The sequence below is a fragment of the Silene latifolia genome, chromosome 1, assembly GCF_048544455.1.
Source record: "Silene latifolia isolate original U9 population chromosome 1, ASM4854445v1, whole genome shotgun sequence".
NCBI classification, from domain to species: domain Eukaryota; kingdom Viridiplantae; phylum Streptophyta; class Magnoliopsida; order Caryophyllales; family Caryophyllaceae; genus Silene; species Silene latifolia.
Genome location: NC_133526.1, coordinates 82,312,316 through 82,335,332, shown reverse-complemented (window position 1 = coordinate 82,335,332; position 23,017 = coordinate 82,312,316).

Genomic DNA, 23,017 nt, shown 5'->3' with positions numbered 1-23,017 from the left:
GTTTTAGAGGGTGATATTGATTACTACTTGAAGTATGTTATGAGAGTGAGAGTAAGCTACATTGTTGAGAAGTCTTAGCACTTGTTTTGGTAACTAGAAAGGGTAATGGTATGGATGACACCAATTGTTAGGCTAAGGAACCTAATTTCAATTTATGGTTTTAGAAATTCTGAGGTGATAAAGTGTTGTTACAATTATGACCTTGTACCTTGAGAATTTGATGGTAAGTAAGTTTAGGATATCAAATTTGAAAGAATACGCCTTGGGGATGTTGATGACCAGAATGGTTTGGTGATGTGATTTGGCATTCTAGTTGACTCTTGAGAGTTCTTGAGTTTAGAGAGACTTAGTGTTGAGAAGAATTTGTTAATCCTATAGTTTTATAGACCTTGAGGTCGCATTGAGTGCTTGAGATGATGAGACAATGTTGGAGTGGGTGTAGTTTCGCTTTTGAGAATCCTTAATAAGTAAAAGGATAGAGAAACTTGAGATCCTATTGATTTTTCATAATTTGAGGTTGGTATGTTACTACCTTGTTTTGAAATGAGAACCTTGTGGAATTATTGAGGAACCTTCTCTTGGAGTTTAGAGCATGGTATTGGGACTCTTGATTGAAGGTTTACTTTTTGAGGAACCCATAGTTGACACTAGTGGGATACAAATACAGCTTTGTTGGAAGTCTTGACCTTAGGCTTGTGAAAGTCGTTTCGGGATGTTTGAGAATTTGGAGCGTTGAGATCACACTTATAGTGAAATATCTTGTTCCAGGGAATATGTTAGGAAGAAGTAACATAAGCGATTGAGGAGACTCTTGGGAGTGATGTTGTTATTGGAGATATGAGTGTCCGGCGTTTCCTTGGTGTCTAATCTCCCTTCTTCCTTGATCATGAGCGTTACCGCTCATATCTCTCTTCCTTACATCATCATACTCCTCTCGTAAGTTTGATGTTGGTAACCTATGAAACTCTATCTTTGACATCCTTGTAATTATGACTTCAATTCTTACCCCATAAAATTCATCATAGTTTTTTTTGATTAGTTAAGCTTGAATCCTTTTAGCATACCTGCTCCTATGAGGTCTAAGTTACTTTTCACTTCGGGGAATTTCTAAATATTTCAAGCTACCAGTTTCGATTCATTCTTGAAAGTTTATGTCACTTCTGCAAACCTAACCTATTTTTAAGGATTTGAAAATGAAATTTTGATTTATTTCCGTAAGGTATTCCTTTTTCTTACTTTTGTTCCGAGTTTCTAAGCCTTGTATAATCATATTTAGTAAAGATAGTATTCTTACTATAGAATTTTAAACTAAAAGGTTGAAAAGGCTTTTATGATTTTCAATGGTTTTAACATTAGTGAATGTTGAATCTCGTTGTTGGTGACGTCCCAATAATGGGTTTTCTCATTTATTGGTATAGAAATATTTTTATATCTTGATATGAATATGGATGTTCTTGTCTGATCAACAAGAGTATCACCGTTTCATTGAAAAGGTACCTATATTTTCTTATAACTATAATTTCTCCTTCTAAGTTTCGAGGGCGAAACTTTTTAAAAGGAGGGGTGATTGTAACGCCCCGTAAATTTCGGACCGTTAATATGTTTCGAAAATAATTAATTAATCAAGTAAAATTTGACAATAATGTATTTAAAGTAAAAATAATTCAAAGAAATATAATTTTATTATATTTTGAAGAAAAGTATTTATTTTGATAGTTTGGAAATATTTAAAAAATAGTTTAAACCGTGTAAAATCTTTTATTTCGAAATAAGGGCGTATCGGGGGGAAAATGACAATTCGTTTGAACGTTGGGTAAACGAATTTGGAAATGGGTCGTATGAATACTCAATTTTATTGTAATCTCGTGTTTAAAGACTTTGGACTTGACGGAATTTGCATTTGACTTACGGATTTAATTATTATTGAAACGAGTCAAACCGACTCGTTAAAAATCCCGACTAAAAATCCCCACGTACTTTTTCCTCCTTTCTTCTCTCACGCGCGGCATCCCCTCCCCCCTATTCTTTCTTTTTCTGATTTTGTTCATCATCATCCTCAACATATTACAAAAACACCAAAACACCATTAACATAAAATCAAGCTTAAAATCGCCATAAAATCTTCGTTTCTTGTCCGTTTTTCGCATAATTTACCTTTCCGGAATCCCCTCGCCGCGATCTACGACTTAGTATGTTCTAATTTCAGTTTTCATTAAGTTATTTTAAGACCAATTTTCGGAAATTCGGTATTTTTGCTTAATTATTGTGTTTTAATTATTTATTTAGGTGAAGGATTGGAAGACGAGTTCGGGGACTCGTATATTGTAGAGGATAGCGGTTAGTTGTGGTTAGGGTTTCGGTTTTGAGGACTAATTGCTCATTTTCTAGCTTAAGGTAACATATTTCGAGTTACTCGACGAAAGATCGTCACATGTTTTTGATTTTTGTATGTTTGGTGAATTTTTGTTTGGGTAGTAATTTTCACATGTTAAACTTAGTTGCATGCAAGCTTAATTTGTGCCTTTTGGTAGTTTAAATTATCAAAGTTGAATTGGGGACGATTAATTAATTTTCAGACGGTCTTATAATGTATAAAAATGAAAAAAAAAAAAAGAGAATTGGTATGCGGCAGCGGCGGCAGCAGCCGGCACCACGGCAGCCCCGGCCGGTCTTGGGGTTGGCCGGGTCGGTCCGTTGCTTGTTTCGCGGTTTTCCATGCTTTGTCCGTCATTTTAGGTTCATCATGGATATAATTAGAATGAGTATACATGGTTAAATTTGTTAAGAGAATCATAAAAGTAGCTAAAAGTTATGCTAAGGGTAGAAAAATTATGTTATATTGACAATTATCACATGTTAGGATAATTTACAAAAGGAAATTTGTAATTAATAGGCTCAAAATGAATTTTATAGCTATAATTGTAATGTTTTGTTGATTGTCGAAAAATCGAGCCTTAGTCCCTTTGATCGATGCGATGTCGATTAATTGAGTGATTGGTCACCGCAATTTGACCGCACTGTCGTGAGGACTAGGGTTGCGGGTAAAAATTCGGTTGAATGAATTTGATAATCGGCCTTTTTCTTGTTTTAGGCCATTTATTATATCTCTATTTCACATGTGTAGTTAATTGAATTTAAATAGCTTCTTATTTAGTTAGTTGAATTTTAATAGCTTCTTATTTTGTAGAAATGGCCCTAGTTTCCCCTAAAGCCTTTTATATTGTTATAATTGCTAGGATTGGAAATTAGTATTGAATACTTATTGAGGAACTGTTGGGATTGTATCTTTGTAAATAGACATTTATATAACCTTTCACATGATAGAATATTAGATTTTATGTTGGTAAGTAGGACTTTTTGCCCTCTTAAGGTTAAGTGGGTGTCTTACTTGACTTGTGTGGTGAGTCTTGAGTGGTGTGGGCTAAAGTATTCAAGTGGGACTATTTGTGACTAGGTCCTAGGTGAGTATTTCGGCCTCCATCATAGATAGGTCTTTATAGTCTTTGACGAGTATATGTTCACTGCTTGATAGCCTTTGTGTTCCTGACTAGTGGATGTTTATCCAAGTTGGGGCATGACCTCAGGTACTAATTTTGATAGTATGGGGTCAGCTCAAGTACTAGCCGACCCTTCGGTGGTGTCCTTAGGGTACTCACTTCACTTTGTTTTAAAAAAAGTTGTGAGTCTTGGGTGCGGTGGTGTGTATCCGCATGTCTAGGTCTCTTGTGATTTTAGGCTAGGGTTGTGTTGTCTCTTGGCCATGTTTTCTTAATAGTAACCGCCGAGCCAAGATACCGGTTCGATTACCTTCCCTACCTCGTGGTATAGACTTGAGTTACAAAGTGACTATTGACGGGACTAAGAACTTATGCCTGTCTTTGATATATTGCCCTTTCTTGTTTGATGATTCTATGAATCATAGAAGGTGAGATGCAAGCCGGCTATGGTTGATAGAGTTTGGATTACAATTTGTTATATTATTCACATGATAGTTAGTTGGGTCAGTTTAGGGGTCATTTGTTAGAATACATGATAAGTAAATGGTTTATCAAATTGTTTACATGTTACATTACATGTTACATTAATTTTGACGATTCGTGGCTGGGAGGACTCGAAGTTACTCCCCACTGAATTGTGGCTTTCGTGTTTGTATAAAATGCGATTGACGGGTTGATGATGCTTTGTTGGGGTCACAGACGAGCTAGTGAGCAAGGAACCTTGGACCTAGTTTTGGCTATTTTATTAGTAAACCTTTTACACTTTTGGTTTGTATATAATTTGAAGGGACATATGTCTCCCTTTCTATTTTTGGTTTGTATCCTTATATTTCCGCGTCTTTAGTTATATATGTAAGTTAGTTTATCAGCTGTTGCGGGGGTTATGACACTCTTCTTGAGTTGGAATTGGTTGTGAATGGTTTAGTTAGAAATTTTTTTGAAATTGCAGGTTTTGGACTAGTTGAACCATTTACAAACATATCCTACCAGTTTTTCTGTAGAATTTACGTATATAATTAAGGCTAGATTTAAGGGTGTCACAATTATTTCCGTCCTACCATAACTCAAACGCGGAAATCTTTCTTCAGCAGGAGGAAACCTCCACGGGAATGCAGACGCAACAGTAGCGCTGCGCGCCTCTTCCAAGGGACGCGATGGGCTGCTGCGCCTCTTCCCAGCCCTTCTTTGCATGATTTACGTATCTTTTTTATATCTTTCCGAGATTCACTTCCAAAGAGTCTCCGAAACCCTATTCCCTCACGTGATTAGTATAAATAGGAGCCTTCGCTCCTCATATTTCTCACGCGAGTGTCCGCCCTTCTCTTCTCCCTTTGCATTCTAGACTTCGTTCTTACTAATTGGCGCCTACGTGCTTGGACTTCCGACCACGTAAGCTCGGATCTTCCGGTACCGGCCTCTCCGTTGCATGACCGACCAATTTGACCAACTACACAAAAATCAATCTAATTAACCAATTTAATCAATCGTTTTCCTCTTACGAGGGCACTCTCTTTGCATTCGCGTCGAGCATTCACTAGTCGATATCTTAGTTCATCTCGTGCCGTCAACATGTAAGTCTGAGGGTGTATAATCCTTATTTATTTATTGTATTTTATTTATCGTATCACTATTGTAAGATTTATGTCGAATACACCATTAAAACCGATTTCTAAAACCGTGCTTTAAAACTCTGCTTTTGCGGATTTCCAGTAGACGGACGTCGAGAAAAGACGCAAGCAAGCTCGCCGCCTCTTGAAGGAGCGCGATTCTTTGCTGCGCCTCTTCGTGAGGCTGCCGCGATTCTCGCTTCTTTTCTTCTTCCTCGTCCTCGTAATTCCGTCTTTCTTATCTGTTTTCGATTGTTTGTTCTTTAATTCGTTCGTATAATCATCGTCAATAATTCACATGTATATTATTCCTTCATCATTAACATGTTTTAATTATTCAAATCCGACTTAAATCCCAAGTAATCAATATTTGCGGGTTTTCGTCATTTAATTCAATTCCGGATTTTAGAGATTCAATTTGTTCATATTGGGTTTCTGGGATTCGTCTTTGATATAGTTTTCGTCTGTTTATTCACATATTCATTGTATATTCGTCATATATCGTCATATCTAATGTTAATTTATTTCAATAGAGGACTCATTCATTAACATCGCTCCTTCATGTAATTAATCCGTTTAATTTCCGTCTCATCCATGTTTTACTGTTTTTACGACCCCTTCATATGTTAAATAACCTGTTAAATCACTTTCATCCGAGTACATAATCTAATCAATCCCTAAAATTACCAATTAACATTAACGATTTGCAGTTCCGGCTTCACAGCCAGAACTCACCCTTTGAACAGAGCAAAGAATCGCTGCACCTCTTCTAAAGGCGCGATCTCCTGTGCACTGTTCAGGATGATTTTGTCTACGAACTCCGTTGTTGCCTTGACCTAGTTTAATTAGCTTACGTATTTAATCTACTATTAATCGTATTATCACCTAATTCCTGTTCGTTAATTCCTTTGTTCTTTCTTTCTCAAATTATCCGTTTTAGAGGTATTTTCGACATAAATCGCCTATCTCAATGTAATTATTGTAATTTTCATTTATTGTATTTCTTTTATTGTTTGTATGCTTTTCACATGTAAATGAGCATTAATTCCAACTTCGACCCAATTGTATGCCTAATTAATTGTTCACCGACTTAGTTAAATTCTCACATGTTAGGATTAAAACTTGGATGTTGCATTGCATGCATATAGCCGACGATATATCAAGTACGAATAACTTCCCTAATCATTAGTAGAGGCCGCTATCGAGGCGGGCGGGATTAGGTGTTCGATCAAAAGAGCTTCCTAATACGTACCCTCACCCCTTACTCCAGATCTCCGTGAGCACCCGTGTTCATTGGCATCCACGAGAGTCATTCTAGACATAGAATGCTAAGGGTAACGATTGCTTAGTGTTCATGTCACTACTTTGTGTCTTGTCATGACACGAGGTATTCGAACGGTTCCAATTTCCCATAAAAATTGGTGGCGACTCCATACAAAATGCAAACGCTTGTCCCTCGTTTCTCGCCAAGCGCCCCCGTGGGCGGCCCGCTGTCCACAGTTTGGCGACTCCGCTGGGGATAATACACTTACGTGTAGCCAAGGGTGAAACTTGAACAAGGTTAGGGAATAGTTTGTACAAGACAATTGTCAGTTTTCATAACTCGGTCTTCCTAGACCGTTTAATTCGGCCTTCCTAGGCCCAACCCAACCCATTCGACCAATCGTCCCGTCTAAACGGTCCTAATTCTTATTTGGGCCTAAGGATGGATAGCGATTGACGTCATCCATACCATGATGCTTACTCTTGTTTGTATCAAGGGCCTTCACTACTTGAGGAAATGGACTAGGAATCGGCCTTACTCTTGTTTGGCACGAGCCTCTCCATAGACTTCGGGTTTGATGGTTCGGTATGGCAACCCACCCTTTAAACCAAAACCCTTTTAAATGCACTCAGCATCCCGTTATAATGCTTGTATAAATATGTAAACCTTACGTGATCACCACTTCTAAACAAAACCATGACAAATTTTCAAAAATTCAAAATCCTCATTTTCAAACAAGAATTTCGAAAAAATAGGCCTTTAATTAGCGCAAAATCCGGTCAAGACTCTGTCCGTTTGTCGCGTCAAAATTCGGGCCGCAAGCCCATTTCAAAACCTCACTTCGAGTCCACTCCTACAACTACACTACAGTTGACTAGGACACACATTTTCAAAGACCTTGTCTTTCTTCAAAACTCACTCAACACAAGTGGCACACACCCACTTCACGAGTCAAAGCTTTTCCTCTTTTAGCAAGTGTGATAGAATGGTCGATCGTGTTTTGATTCGTCGCGGATCTCTTATCCAGTTTCCAAGATGCCCGGATCAAGTGGTGAAGCGAACCTCCAGCAAATTCAAGAAAGTAATGATCGAATCCTAGCCGCGATAACCCAAATGCAAATCACTCAAGAACAAACCTATGACCGCCTTGAACTTATCGAAGGCCGTATCTTTGATGTAGAGGGAAAGATGCCTCCCCCTAAAGGTGGAGTACTACAGTTTTCCGATGACGAGTCTAAAGATGAGAATCTGTCCCGGGAACAATTGGTGAGAAAAGACTCCAATACCTAGAGGAGCAATTGATGTACCTTAAGGGGGATGACATTTATAGGGAAAACAATCGCAAATATGAAGCCGTCAATTCCAAATTGCCCACTAACTTTAGCATGACGGATATCCCTAAGTTTAAAGGACATGAGAACCCTTTGAACCACATCCGCGCCTTCAAGGACTACATGTCTATCAAAGGCATCAAACCCGAGATGTTCTTAAGGATCTTTCCTTCATCTCTTGACACCATCCCAAAGCAATGGTTCTACACTTTAGATCACAAAAAGGTCGCTACTTGGGAAGACGCCGCGATCGAGTTCTCGAAACAATACGCAGATAATGCCGAGATCCAAGTCAACATGCGTACTCTAGAGGTTCTTACCCAAAATGACAAAGAAGGATTCACCGACTTCCTAAGTAGGTGGAGGAAGACTAGTACTCAACTAGTTGAACGCCCGGATGAGGCCACCCTCGTGGAAAAGTTCGTGGATAATCTCAAACCCATATATGCCAACCATTTGAGATATCAAAACATCAAGACCTTCAAGGACTTAACTGTACTAGGGACACGAATTGAAGATGACATCCGTAAAGGGCTCTTGTCCAAAACGGTAGGTCGAGGATATCAAGGGTCCGCGAGTCGTTCATACGGCTCTACTAGCAAGACCGATGAAGTTAACCTTCTCGAGCCATCCAAGAAAACTAGCCCACCAAGGAAGTTCACAAACCTTGGGGATACGTACTCCAACGCTCTAAAAAGGCTAATGAAGCAAGGTAAACTCCAACCCATTGGGCCTACTCCCGAACCTGAAAAGAAGTCCAAATTCTGGGATGAAAACTCCTACTGTGAATACCATAGGGGCAAAGGGCACGACACAGAAAAATACTACAAGTTGAAACACGTGCTTCAAGATATGATCGAAGATGGTCGACTTCCAATTCCACCAGGAGGTAAGCCCAACAACACTCAGAATCCTCTTGGAGTTCTAGTGATTACAAGTGACGAATCTACCTTAGATTGCTCACATCTCATTTCTCCCACCGAAAATGAAATTCATGCAATTGAGAAAGAAAGACTCTACTCTACCATCTCCCCTACCATTTCCGACTTCATCGCATGGGCAAGGAGTGTAGATAGACAAGTGTGGGAACTAGAAAACATGGTAACGGCCTTACGCAACCCCAATGCAATGCCTAAAGAACGCGTACCATTGATCTTCTCTCAAAATGCCACTATGCAAGAAGTAGTCGCCGTGGTTGATAAACTAGTCGACCAAATCATACAACTAGAAAGTGATATCATGAGAATGAAGGAACTAGCTGCAATCAATGGGGTTTGGGCCGATGACGATGAAGACGAATACCTCATTGAAAACTCCTTAGTCAAGGAAATAGTCCAAAATGGTGAAGACCAAGATGTGGATCACCTAACTCGTTCAGGTCGCCCATATCAAAGCACCACTCAAAACGGTCCAACCAACGTCATCACACCAAATGACAACGAAGACGACCCCACCGATCATTTGCTCAAGCAATTACAGAAAACCAAGGCTGATCTTTCAGTCTGGCAACTAGTGGCAAGCTCATTTCCGCATCACCAAGCTTTACTGCAAGCTTTGGCCAAATTGAATGTAGCGCATAACTCTACTCCCGAAGATGTAGTCAACTTGGTCTTCCAAGAATCATCGAGGCTAAGTAATCCTATTACTTTCTCAGATGAAGACTTGCCACCTTTTGGCGCTAGTCACAACCTTGCTCTATACATCACTGTCATTTGTCTAAAGAAGAACGTGCCAATGACTTTGGTAGATGATGGCTCGCATGGTCAACGTCATACCCCTCAAAACGGCATACAAACTAGGCATGAAGGAGTCGGATTGGACTCCTACAAATCAAGGTGTACGTGCATATGACGGTACACGACGAAAAGTAGTTGGACTTGCTAGCCTAACCATAGCCACGGGACCAATCGAACGAAAAGTTAACTTCCAAATAGTGGACATCGAAGCTTCATTCAACATACTTCTGGGAAGGCCTTGGATTCACGCTTCCAAAGCGGTAACATCCACCCTTCACCAAAAGATCAAGATCCCGCTAAATGGCAAAGTTGTGACGATCACCTCGTCACCCATCAAAGCAATAATCGAGAAGCAATCAAACAATCAAGTCCTTGCGGATCCCATATACGAACTCGGGGGCTTCCAAAGTGTGAATGTCATAGAAAGTGAGTTGGCGCCCTTATACTATAATCCCTACTCCAACTTGGTGGTCAACCACATACTCAAGTCTCAGGGATACTTCCCTGGAATGCCTTTAAACCCGATTCGGAAGAACACCTTCGCACCATACAAGAAAGGCAACTCGACAAGGATACCACTTGGACTAGGGTACAAACCCACAACAGAAGAAGTTCTCGAAATGCTCGCTCAAATCCAAAATCGCAAGTACGTGGGAGTCCAAATGAGACCGTATCTCCCCACTTTAAATGGATACTTCGTTCAAGAAGGAAGTTCAGAACTCTTTCATGGATTTCCCGAACCTTGGCATTATCTTGAGAGGAAGTTAGCCGGAATCGAGATCTTTCACGATTGCTACTTCATTCCTCCTGAAACGGTTCCTACCGTCAAAACCCGTCAAGCACCTTGCTTCGACGAACAAGCTGTTAGCCTATTATTTGGAGAAGACCGATTCATTAGGGCCGCGCAGGATGAGATCATTACTATGATACTTGAGGATCGCTTCAACCCCACCGCGTTGATCACGAAATCGACACAAAGCAAAGCGAGAAAGGATGGAGAAAATCTATCAAATGGACCAACAACCAAGGAAGGCTCTTCAAGCTCACTACTGGAGAAGGAGAGATGTTCAAAGGAGAACCAGAAGACGATGAGTTTGAGTCGGAGTCGGAGTCGGAGTCGGAGTCAGAGTCGGAGTCTAGAGAAGTTATTAGAGAGTCTACTCCTGTTGTCATCCCCACTCCCTTCGTTTCTCCTAGCCTAGCCTCGAGTAGTCACGGTAGTTCGGGGAATGCCCCAATTACTGTTCCTTTGCCGCCACTGACCATGGATCAGTTGGCTTCTTTGTTTCAACTTTACTCAAATCTTAATATGAATAAATCGGGTTACGCTTACTCTCTGTGTTCTTTCGAGTGCAGTGCATTTTACGATGATGCGAGGGTGACCAAGACCCGGACTTGACCGAAATACCTCCTACGTAGCCAAAGAAATATTACGGGAAGGGGAAGGGGGACCGGTAATAGAGGATCGAACCCATCAACGTAGGAACCGAATTAGAACCCAAAGAACTTAGGATAGGGACCACCTTGAGCTCTACCGAAAGGGCCGATTTCATATACCTCCTAAATGAATTCAAAGACGTTTTCACTTGGTCCTACAAAGACATGCCAGGGATCGACAGGGATATCGCCGAACATAGGATTCCGATTAAGCGGGTTTCAAACACGTGAAGCGAAGCTTCGACGAATGAGAAGAGAATGGGCTCTAAAGATTAAGGAAGAAGTTGATAAGCAATTCAAAGTCGGGTTCATCAAAGTTTTAAAAGTACTCGATTTGGGTAGCCAACATAGTACTTGTGCCCAAAAGGATGGGAGAATCCGTGTTTGTGTTGACTTTGGGGACTTAAACAAAGCAAGTCCAAAAGATGACTTCCCTCTACCTCACATTGACATATTGGTGGACAATACTGCAGACCACGCGTTACTATCCTTCATGGATGGATATGCGGGTTATAACCAAATCAAGATGGCCATGGAAGATATGCACAAGACCGCATTCGTCACCCAATGGGGAACATATTGCTATACAGTAATGCCATTCGGATTGATCAACGCCGGAGCTATATACCAACGCACCGCAACTACACTCCTACATGACATGATGCACAAAGAAGTTGAGGTATATGTAGATGACATGATCGTCAAATCCAAGGAAAGAGAGGGCCATATTGCGAACCTTCGCAAGTTCTTCGCAAGGCTACGAAAGTACAACATGAGACTCAATCCTCAGAAATGCACATTTGGGGTGACATCAGGAAAACTCTGGGATATGTCGTCGACCAACGCGGTATAGAAATAGATCCCTCAAAAATCAAAGCACTGATCGAAATGCCACAACCTCAAACGAGAAAAAAGAAGTCGGAGGATTCTGGGAAAGGTACAATATATAAGTCGATTCATATCGAAACTTACCATGATTTGCGAGCCTATCTTCAAGAAACTCAAGAAAACAGACCACACCATGTGGGATGATGATTTGGCGTTTGACCGAATCAAGGAGATATTGGCTAAACCACCGGTGCTCATGCCGCCACGACAAGATCAACCTCTTGGTTTATATCTCACAGTAACTGAAACCGCCATGGGTGCTATGCTGGCCCAAACTGTAGGAAGTGAAGAAAGAGCTATTTACTACCTAAGTAAGAAATTCTTGGAATATGAGTGCAAATACTCGCAACTCGAAAAGACATGCCTCGCTCTTGTGTGGGCAACGAAGAAGCTACGTCACTACATGCTTAGCTACTCCGTCAAGATATATTCCAAAATGGATCCAGTCAAATACCTCTTCGAGAAACCCGTCCTCAACGGACGTCTTACAAGATGGACCCTGATGCTCTCAGAATTCGACCTCAAATATGTACCACTAAAAGTCATAAAAGGCCGTGCCGTCAAATCGTCAATTCTTCGCGAGAAAATCCTATCAACGACGCACAAACCATAGACACTTGGTCATTTCCCGACGAGGATATACTTCAAACAGACGTAGACTCTTGGGACCTATACTTTGATGGAGCATCAAATTTAAGAGGATTCGGAATAGGAGTGTTGCTCATTTCTCCTGAAGGTGAGCATACACCAATCGCTGTCAAATTCGACTTCGAGGTGACAAACAACGCTGCAGAGTATGAAGCTTGCCTCATTGGACTGCAAGCGGCAGTAAGCTTAGGCATCAAAAACCTCCGAGTACATGGGGATTCATCACTGATCATCAATCAAGTTACAGGATCCTGGAAAATCCGAAGCGAAAGCCTCGCACCCTATCAAGCTAGGATAGACCAAGTGGCTCAATTCTTTGACCACGTAACCTACCTACACCTACCTCGGGAGGAAAATCAATTTGCAGACTCTCTTGCGAAACTTGCATCTTTGATAAATATGCCAGACCACATGGTGGAAATGCCTTTGTGTATCGAACGACAATCAGAACCGGCTTATGTCCATCAAATCACCGATGAAGAAGAAATCGCACAGGAACCCTGGTTCCAAGCGATCCTGAATTTCAAGCTCAATGGTACCTATCCACCGGATATGGACAAAAGGGGACAACGTGCTATACGCCTATTAGCTTCCCAATACATCCTGATGCAAGGAGAATTATACAAAAGAACATCTCTTAGTGTAGTCCTACGTTGCCTTGATCATTCACAGGCACGAAAGGTGATGGAAGAAGTCCACGACGGAGAATGCGGTTCTCACATGAGTGGGCCCATGATGGCAAAGAAAATCACACGCTTAGGGTATTATTGGACTACCATGGAATCCGATTGCATCAAATACGTGAGACATTGCCACAACTGCCAAATCTTCGGGAATGTACAACATGTCCCTCCTTCGTTGCTATACACGATGACATCTCCTTGGCCATTCTCTGCATGGGGAATTGACATAATCGGGAAGATAACCCCAGCCGGAACAGGAGGTCACTGTTTCATTCTAGTAGCAATTGACTACTTCACCAAATGGGTAGAAGCGGCTTCCTACACTGCTCTTACGGCTAAAAATGTGGCAAAATTCATACAAAACAACATCATCTGTCGATATGGTTGCCCACATGAGATCATCAGCGATAATGGGTCACACTTCCAAGCCAAAACCGAGCAATTGCTAGCCAAATACAAGATTAAGCATCACCACTCTTCGCCCTATAGACCACAGACTAACGGCGCGGTAGAGGCGGCAAACAAGAACGTTGTCACAATTCTCAAGAAAATGACTGACAACTATAGAGATTGGCCAAGCAAGATACCCTTTGCTTTATGGGGAAATCGTACATCAGTTAGGACGCTCACTGGGGCTACTCCTTTCTATTTGATCTACGACATGGAGGCCGTACAACCAGTCGAGCTAGAAATACCATCCTTGCGTATTCTACTCGAAAGCGGATCCTGAAGCCGATTGGAAGAGGGATAGATATGAAGAACTCATCCTCCTGGATGAACGTAGGCTACACGCCTTACATAATGTCCAAACATATCAAGCACGTATCAAACGAGCTTTCAACAAAAGAGTTAGGCCAAGAAACATCAAAGAAGGAGACTTAGTACTCAAATCGGTTAGAGCTCTTTTACTTGTCGACCCAAGGGGAAAATTCAAACCTAATTGGGCCGGACCATATCTAGTCAAATCCATACTTCCGAAGTGCGGTTAGAATCACGGACCTAGATGGGAATGAGTTTTCGAACCCCACAAACCTTGACCAACTGAAACGATACTATGCCTAGATTAGGACAAAAAACGCGCCTCGCGTAAACCCATGTGTCGCTCTTGTGGCACTAAATAAACGGCCCCTGGCCAAGCTGAAATAAGCTAAGTGTCACTATGCTCTTACATCTTGACAAGACTGTCATCCTCATATCATCAAATAAACTAAATTCGCACCTTGAGAACAAACAAAAGCTCATGCTTATTTTCTATGTTCATTACAAGCTCTTGCTTCGAACAATTATTCTTTTACATTTACTCGAACTACGCGCAAGGGTTTGATTTCGCTTTTTAAGTGAATACGTAGGCAATCCTTCACAGGATTCAACCCGCTATACCTAAAATGTAAATAGAAGGACATTTGCATTGCATTTGAAATTCGACAAGAATAATAAAAGAAAATCACGGTGGTTTCTTAACCATTCAACCTTTTTTATTCCTTTCATTTTCTAATAATAATAGTACGCTACATAATAAAAATAGAATAGGCTAGGATTCTAAAAATCCCTCCTTTTTATTACAACAATAATAATAATAATCAGATAATAAATAAGGACTCGGGCTATTCCTCCATCTTCCCCTTGCCCTTGTCAGTCTTGTCATACTTCTTGTCACGACCTCGAGCTGGGCGCTCTTGCACCACTTCAGACCTAATCACCAACGGTCTTTCTCGAGGCCTGACTCTTCCATTCTTGCTAACCACCATTTCGCAACGGAGTAGTCTTTGATTTCTTGAAGGATGAATGACTGAAATCCGACTTCTTCTTCTCCTTCGTCGGATGCTTCTCCTTCTCTTTCTCTCCCTCGCGCACCTTGTAGTCGACAGGCTCGCGTTTCCTCAGTCTCTCGCGTTCTTCCGAAGTCGCAGCCTTTCTCCACCTCAGATAGGAATCCGACACCCACAAAGCATTGGCGGAGAAGCTCAAGAACCACATGTTCCTTTGGGCCCATTTGATAGCCCACTCCCTTCGGCTCTCGGTGGTAAGCGCTACAGCAGTCTGCGGAATGGTATCAAGCCTCGGGATAGTCGCTTCAGCCCAACTTGCCTCATCAATCTTTAGGAAAGATGCATACCATGAACTCCAATCCGGAATGCGCACGGACCTAGTGGGATCCAAAGAAGACACTCGGTGACAGACTTGAGATGCCACCACGGTACAACCCACCTAATCAACGGGCCATCATCATTCTTGACTTGTTCTCCCAATAGTCACGGACCGGGTGAAGTCCACCATGTACAACCGCGTCCTCATCGCAATCATACGGGAATGATAGGAAAGTGCATGAGCTGGGGGCTCGGCGGTCGGAGCGTTCCATAAGCCAAACCTACCAAAAGCGGTATTAGACACCCAAAAAAAAAAAAAAAAAAAAAAAAAAAAAACAAAAAACGAAAAAAAAAACGAAAAACGAAAAAAAAAAAACGAAAAAAAAAAAAAACAAAAAGAAAGAAAAAAAAAGGGTGTCTTTTACCTGTAAGATGACGGGACTCCCCAAAAATGGAAGATCGCGGTTGGATTTCCTATTTTCCAAACCCAAGATAATCTCCCCTAAGCACAAGCAAGCTGGGCTCCTGCGCAGCTCCATTTGCTCGATAAGACCCAAAAGACGGGGATCACCTCGCAAATCTTCATCAACGTGTCCATGGAAGACGTACACATGCAGCAAACAAAAGCCAAAGGCTCTCCTCCTGGCAACATAAGAGACGGTGGGGTCAGCCCTATTGATGAATCGATCTACAAAGTCCAGCATTCTCACGCCTTTCGGGGTAACTAAGCGATCCACCTCAAGTCTAGTCAATCCAAGCAAGTCTCTGAATTTGGTCTTATACCCTTGTGAAGTGGAAGGAATGGCAGGTAAATGCTCAGGGTCCCACCCACCAATAGCGACAATTTCTTAGGAAAAGGACAAATATCACCACACGGGAACGCGAAAACATGACAATTTGGTCCCAATAATCAAGGCAAGCATCCAAGAACGGTTTTACCACCTTAATGAGTTTCAAACTCAATAGAGACCCAAGGTTATGAGCACCCATGTCGTGCTTCTCAATATTCGAGAATTCATTAGTCCATTCCTTCAAGCGGATCTCCAAAGTATTCATGATGACAAATTTTCTCTTGAAAATTTATTTTGGGAGTTTTTATGAGATTAACGGAGAAAAGACGGAAGAATTATATGATTTAAAGCTTCGTCGACGCTTCTATTTATACTAATTCTTTGTTTCCAAAATCCGCCGGGGAGAGACAAACTTGGGAACAGGCGCGGCTCTGCTGCGCCTATTCAAAGAAACTTGACTCATCTTTGCGCCTCTTCCCAGTGCTCACTCTGTGATTTCGCGTTTGGATCTTTCCTAATTCTATAACGAATAATTTCCTATTCCTACGGGATTTTATTTTGGTAAATACGAGCAGTTTACCATGTTTCAAACTTTCTAAATTCGCGGGCACGCATTTCGGGGCGACGTCGACACCTTCGCCATTTCCATCGCACTTATTTCTTTTTTTATTTATTTTAATTCATTTAGGAAATAAAATTTCATTTTAATTAAATTTCATAAATTTCATTTTAATTTCATTTTTAGGAAATAATTCTCTTTTGTTTTCATTTCAACATTTTCATTTCTACACTTACAGATTTCTTTCTTTTTTCTTTTTTAGGGGGTAACCCTCCCTACCGTCCGGTCATTTCCGACAAAGTTTTTGCTTTTTTGCATTTTTGCATTTTTTTTTGTATCCTTTTGAGTCTCTTTTTTGCGCTAATTAAGACCATATGTGTATAAAATGTATGTTTTGCGTGATTTCCATGTAAATTTCGGCAGCATGACGGCGTAAGCCGTTGTCTACCAAACCTGTTCAAGAACTAACCTGCAGGTACAAGCAACACAACCCAGCAGCAAAGGCACTCAGGCCATCATATATACAAATGTACAAGCAAACTGGGGGCTTGCGCCCCGAACCAAGTCCAAAGTTCAAGCAAACTGGGGGCTTGCGCCCCAAACAAGTCCGAAAATGTTCAAAATCAAAGGTCCAAATGTACAAGTCTACAAAACTACGCCAAACTACTGATGGACACCCTCCAACTCAGCAACCCTCGCCGTAAGAGCAGCAATCTCGGCATCCCGAAACTCGAGCTCCCTCGACAAGCGAGCCGTCTCCTCCCGAGACTGGGCCAACTCTCGCTCCAACTCGCGGTCACCCTGTAAACAACAAATTGGCTCATGTCAATCAACTCAAACAAAACTGAAAATCAAAAATCAAAAGAAATCAAATGAGGTTCATACCTGACGACCTCGACCACCGACGAGTGCCTCGATGGCGGTAGCTCGAAGCCGGTTGGCCACCCTCCATAGTGCCACGAACCGAGATGGCGCGACCTGCATTTCAAAAGAATTCTCAGTAAAGTGAACAAGTTCAATCAAATGTGTTCTTACACGAAAGGTATATAAGCTGGAGGCTCACCCTCCGAATCAGATGCTGCCAGTCGTCTAGGCCAGCATCCGTCACAGTTACGTCGAAGTCACGCAACTCGGAGATCGTCGTCCTCCCAGTCGCGTCAGTGTACTCAAGAGTCTCGGGATACACTGGGGGCTCGATGCCCGCCGCCTCAACCTCCTGCAAGGACAAATAGCTCCCATTAATCGATGATCCTTCGTCGTAATTCTCGAAATAAAATCAAAGAAAAGTAAAAGATACTCACCACTACGGCGATCGTGACCTCCCCGTAAAGGAACGCGAGTAGTCCTCGCCGAGCGAGAAGAAGGTCGTCGCCCCGGCACCGGCCAGTCCGCCTCCCTCTCGGCCTCGGTGGGCTCCCGAACATCGTCCTCGGAGGGTCGATAGGAGCCGTCAACGCGCCCGAGAGCACTTTGGCGAGCCAAACGCTCGCCCGGATACCACACGGGACCCATCGCGTCCACAACGAGCCCGACTCGGGCTCCTAGGTCGAAGGACCTCGGCGACAAAAGGAGGCGCTCGGCGTACTCCGCCCAAGTCTGGGCACCCCTTTGCGACAAGATAAGGCAAAGATCATTCCTATGATCAAGTGAAAGCAAAGTACAAGAGATGTAAATACGAGTGGGATACTCATTTGCTTTCGGTGAAGGCGTTCACATCCCGCCAGGTAGACATTGTGAGAAGAGCGCTTGCTCTTCGTCCGGCACATCACCCAATCCCTCACCACGGGATAGGCCTTCTCCAGTGGCTCTGTCCTCTTGGGCGCGAGACTCGGGAAGTAAGAGTACACCCATGCTCGTAAAACAAAATAATCAATGACGATCTTTCGTGTTTCAATAAAGAAAGGAATTTACTTTGGTCTAAGGGAAGGTTCATACCTCCAACAGTAGTCCCGGCTCCGACGGCGCCGGGGAGAAGTCCCCTTCTCCATCAACTCCGGACGAACCATGGCCCTCATGAAGCGGATGAGGACCGCAAAACCCAGTGATGACCAGTCCCAACGTCCTAGGGAACTCGGGTCGAGAAAGAAAGGGAAGAAGCTTCGTCGATAGCCTCTCGCCCTTGTCTCTGAGGTAAATCGAAGACAAGAACCACCAAAGCCACAGACGAGCCCCTCGCTCACTGTACAAGGAGGAGGAGCAGTCTCCCTCCCATCGATCGTCACCGGCTCCGGGGTCTTCCCCGCGAAGTAGTCTCGAACGTAGGTACTGGGTACCAAACCCAAGATCGTGACCTTCGGCGATAAGTTCCAGCCGATCAATCTCCTCGCCTCGGCCGAATCCGCCCTCATAGCGGTCTCCGGCCACACCATCTCCTCGGTCCCCACACGGCGGGCCGAAATCATGCCGTAGTCCTCCGAGTAACTCCCACCTCACCAAAAGGCGGGTGAAACGTGGAAGTCGTATCCCGAATCGATCCAAGAAGCGCGGACCAGGCTAAGGTTAGCCCGCAACTTCCTCTTCACGATATCCCTCCGGACCGAATCGAGAGGACCAAACGCTCCACGCTCGATCATGGCCCTCTCCTCCTCGACAATTTGCTCGTAGTGCTCCATCATTTGTCGTGTAACCCGAGAACGACCTGATGTTCCCGGCCTCCTATTATGATTTGAAACAAAGCTATCTTTAGTTTTGAATGAAATTTGCAAGAAGTTTGGACAAAAAGAAGAATGAAAGAGAATGGGTAATGAGTAGTGAATTCTTATTTACCAAGCTCTTCACCGTCCTATAGGACAGGTGACCCTGCAGCCCACACAAGGTGCCTACTCTCCCAGGTCTCAGCCCACGCGGGAGCTCCCCTCAGCTGACGACCTCCTCGCCTGACGTTGGCCCGTCTCGGGGCCTCCTCCTCCTCCTCTTCCTCGTGTGCCTCGTCTCCAGTAACCATCACCGCAGCGGTGAGGGCCTGCTCCAAAGCCTCCTCAACCGTGACAACGTCTATCTCCATGGGAGTCCTCCCATAAGTAGAAGCCTCATCACCTGCAACATTAAAAGTAAATTCAGGCCGCGTCACGTGACGACAAGCCTTTGTTAAGAAGTTTTCGAGCCTCCAGAGCCCTGAAAACTGTCCTTTCTGGCCATCTTTGGCCATATTCCCGCCAACCCAATCACTCATGTGATAAATTGGGTCAAGTAAAGTCCAAGTCAAGGCCTAGTTCCGGGTTCAAATCGAAAATTCGGCAGCATTTCGTTATAACGGCGATTATGCCCTAGAAAGGTGCCCTGAAAAAGTTGTCACAAACCAAAATTTCGAGATGGCAGGAAGTTTACCCATCATCCAAGGATCCCAAATATCAAATTTCATCGCCAATGGACAATCCTAAGGCTATTTTCGAAGCAATTTACGGTTCAGCTGTAAAACCGTCTCAAAATTCGCTCAAGGGCTCAAAACTCGATGAAAATTCAAAGCAAATACATGGTTATGTTCCTAACGTTGCTTACTATCCATTTCTAGCATCAATTTGGCAAAGCAAATCCATTTGGGGGAAAAGCCCCAAATTTTCGATCAAAAGGGTCGAAAACCCTAATTCTCGCGGCTCAAAATTCGACAAATGTAGATGATTAATGCAAGATTAAGACACATACCTCGATTAGTCATGTTTAAAGCAAGCTTTTGGATCAAACCTCGACGGAAATGGTGAAGATTTGAGAGAGTAATTGAAGGAAATATATTTCGAAATAATGAATTTTAATCCTTCTGATTTCGCGTTTTTACGCGGAAATAGCCAATTTGGGGAAAGGACGCAGCAGGTGCTGCGCCTCTTCCAAGCGACGCAGCTCCTGCTGCGCCTCTTCCTTGTGTTCCCTCCATACGAATTGTCAAAAATTCGTTATGAGTTCGTTATTAGTGGGCCCATCTTTGGTGCGCCTCTTCTTCAACGCTATTGTATTCTTTTGGTCCGTTTCGATGGTTTTCTTTCGTTCCGGTCCGCATTCTATCCAGCGCGACAGTATTTTGCAGTATTGTCCAAATCATTTTATCCCGCGCAGTAATATTTTGCAGTATTGCTCAAATTCATTTTATCCAGCGCAGTAGTATTTTGCAGTACTGCCCACTCAAGATTTCTCCCACGACGATCAAGATGTTCCTAGTCGTCAATATTTCCCCAGCAAGAGTTTGTTTGAGACCAACGCAAGCAGATTCAACCTCAAGTTTTTGCCAGAGTTCGCTTGAGACCGACGCAAGCGGATTCCCCGGCGATTTCTACCGACGTCCTGCCTTTGCTTTCAATATTTCTTGTTTCCCCGCGGAGTCCGACAGGGTGTCGTTCTCCAGAAGTTCCTACACCCAAAACTTAGCCACCTCTAAGTTGAACTTATATTTGACCTCCTTCCCGTCAATGCTTTCCTTTAGGGCCCCATACCCTAGCACCAATCCTTATAACTTTTAGGTCTTACCCTTAGCTCCCATGCTCAAACCTTAGCTCCTACGCAACTCCGAAAGCATCTCGAGAAGAAGTCTCAGGTATGGTTTCTTCTTATGGCTGGCGAGCCTCCTTACGTAGTCTAATGGACTTTAAACGACCCTCCCCGGAAGTCGACAGACTCTAAAATGTTCCCGACGACAGGTCCTTGGTTCAGACCCCTTGAGCCGCCTCGCGTCGCCATAGTCGTCAGGTTGTAATCTTCGATTGACCTGATGGCTATACTTTGACTTTCGCCTTGTCCAAGCCTCGGTCAAAGTGGGGCTCTGTAGATACCTCATTTCGCACCTCCCGCAAACCACCCGGTGATGATTGGGCCGCATGTTTGATTCGCGGAACGATTTGTGACGGTTCGTAAGATTATCGTCAAGTGTTTGCTCAAATATAAATGTCGACCTCTTAGTTGTCATCTACGTCCCGATACGGTCGTTTTGGCAGTAATTAGAGTACATTCGGAGTCCGGGTCAAAACCGTCTCCATTTTCTAATAATGTTAAATCCCGAGTCGGAATGTTTGGAATGTTCCGGATATTTCAATTCCATATTTCATAAATTTTATCTTTTGGCAAATAATATCCCGTAATATTCATAAGATAATCGAATTATTTAGTCAACCATAACTCAAACGCGGAAATCTTTCTTTCGGGAGGAAACCTCGGGGAGATGCAAACGAAGGCGCTGCGCCTCTTCCAAGGGACGATGGGCGCTGCGCCTCTTCCCAGGCCCTTCTTTGCATGATTTACGTATCTTTTTTATATCTTTCCGAGATTCACTTCCAAAGAGTCTCCGAAACCCTATTCCTTCACGTGATTAGTATAAATAGGAGCCTTCGCTCCTCATATTTCTCTCGCGAGTGTCCGCCCTTCTCTTCTCCCTTTGCATTCTAGACTTCGTTCTTACTAATTGGCGCCTACGTGCTTGGACTTCCGACCACGTAAGCTCGGATCTTTCCGGGTACCAGCCTCTCCGTTGCATGACCGACCAATTTGACCAACTACACAAAAATCAATCTAATTAACCAATTTAATCAATCGTTTTCCTCTTACGAGGGCACTCTCTTTGCATTCGCGTCGAGCATTCACTAGTCGATATCTTAGTTCATCTCGTTCCGTCAACATGTAAGTCTGAGGGTGTATAATCCTTATTTATTTATTGTATTTTATTTATCGTATCACTATTGTAAGATTTATGTCGAATACACCATTAAAACCGATTTCTAAAACCGTGCTTTAAAACTCGCTTTTGCGGATTTCGAGACGGACGTCGAGAAAAGACGCAAAGAATCGCCGCGCCTCTTGAAGGAGGAGCGCGATTCTTCTTTGCGCCTCTTCGTGAGGCTGCCGCAGTTCCTGCTTCTTTTCTTCTTCCTCGTCCTCTGTAATTCCGTCTTTCTTATCTGTTTTCGATTGTTTGTTCTTTAATTCGTTCGTATAATCATCGTCAATAATTCACATGTATATTATTCCTTCATCATTAACATGTTTTAATTATTCAAATCCGACTTAAATCCCAAGTAATCAATATTTGCGGGTTTTCGTCATTTAATTCAATTCCGGATTTTAGAGATTCAATTTGTTCATATTGGGTTTCTGGGATTCGTCTTTGATATAGTTTTCGTCTGTTTATTCACATATTCATTGTATATTCGTCATATATCGTCATATCTAATGTTAATTTATTTCAATAGAGGACTCATTCATTAACATCGCTCCTTCATGTAATTAATCCGTTTAATTTCCGTCTCATCCATGTTTTACTGTTTTTACGACCCCTTCATATGTTAAATAACCTGTTAAATCACTTTCATCCGAGTACATAATCTAATCAATCCCTAAAATTACCAATTAACATTAACGATTTGCAGTTCCGGCTTCACAGCCAGAACTCACCCTTGGAACAGACGCAGCAACTGCTGCACCTCTTCTAAAGGGCGCAGTCCTGCTGTGCCTGTTCCAGGATGATTTCTGTCTCTGAACTCCGTTGTTGCCTTGACCTAGTTTAATTAGCTT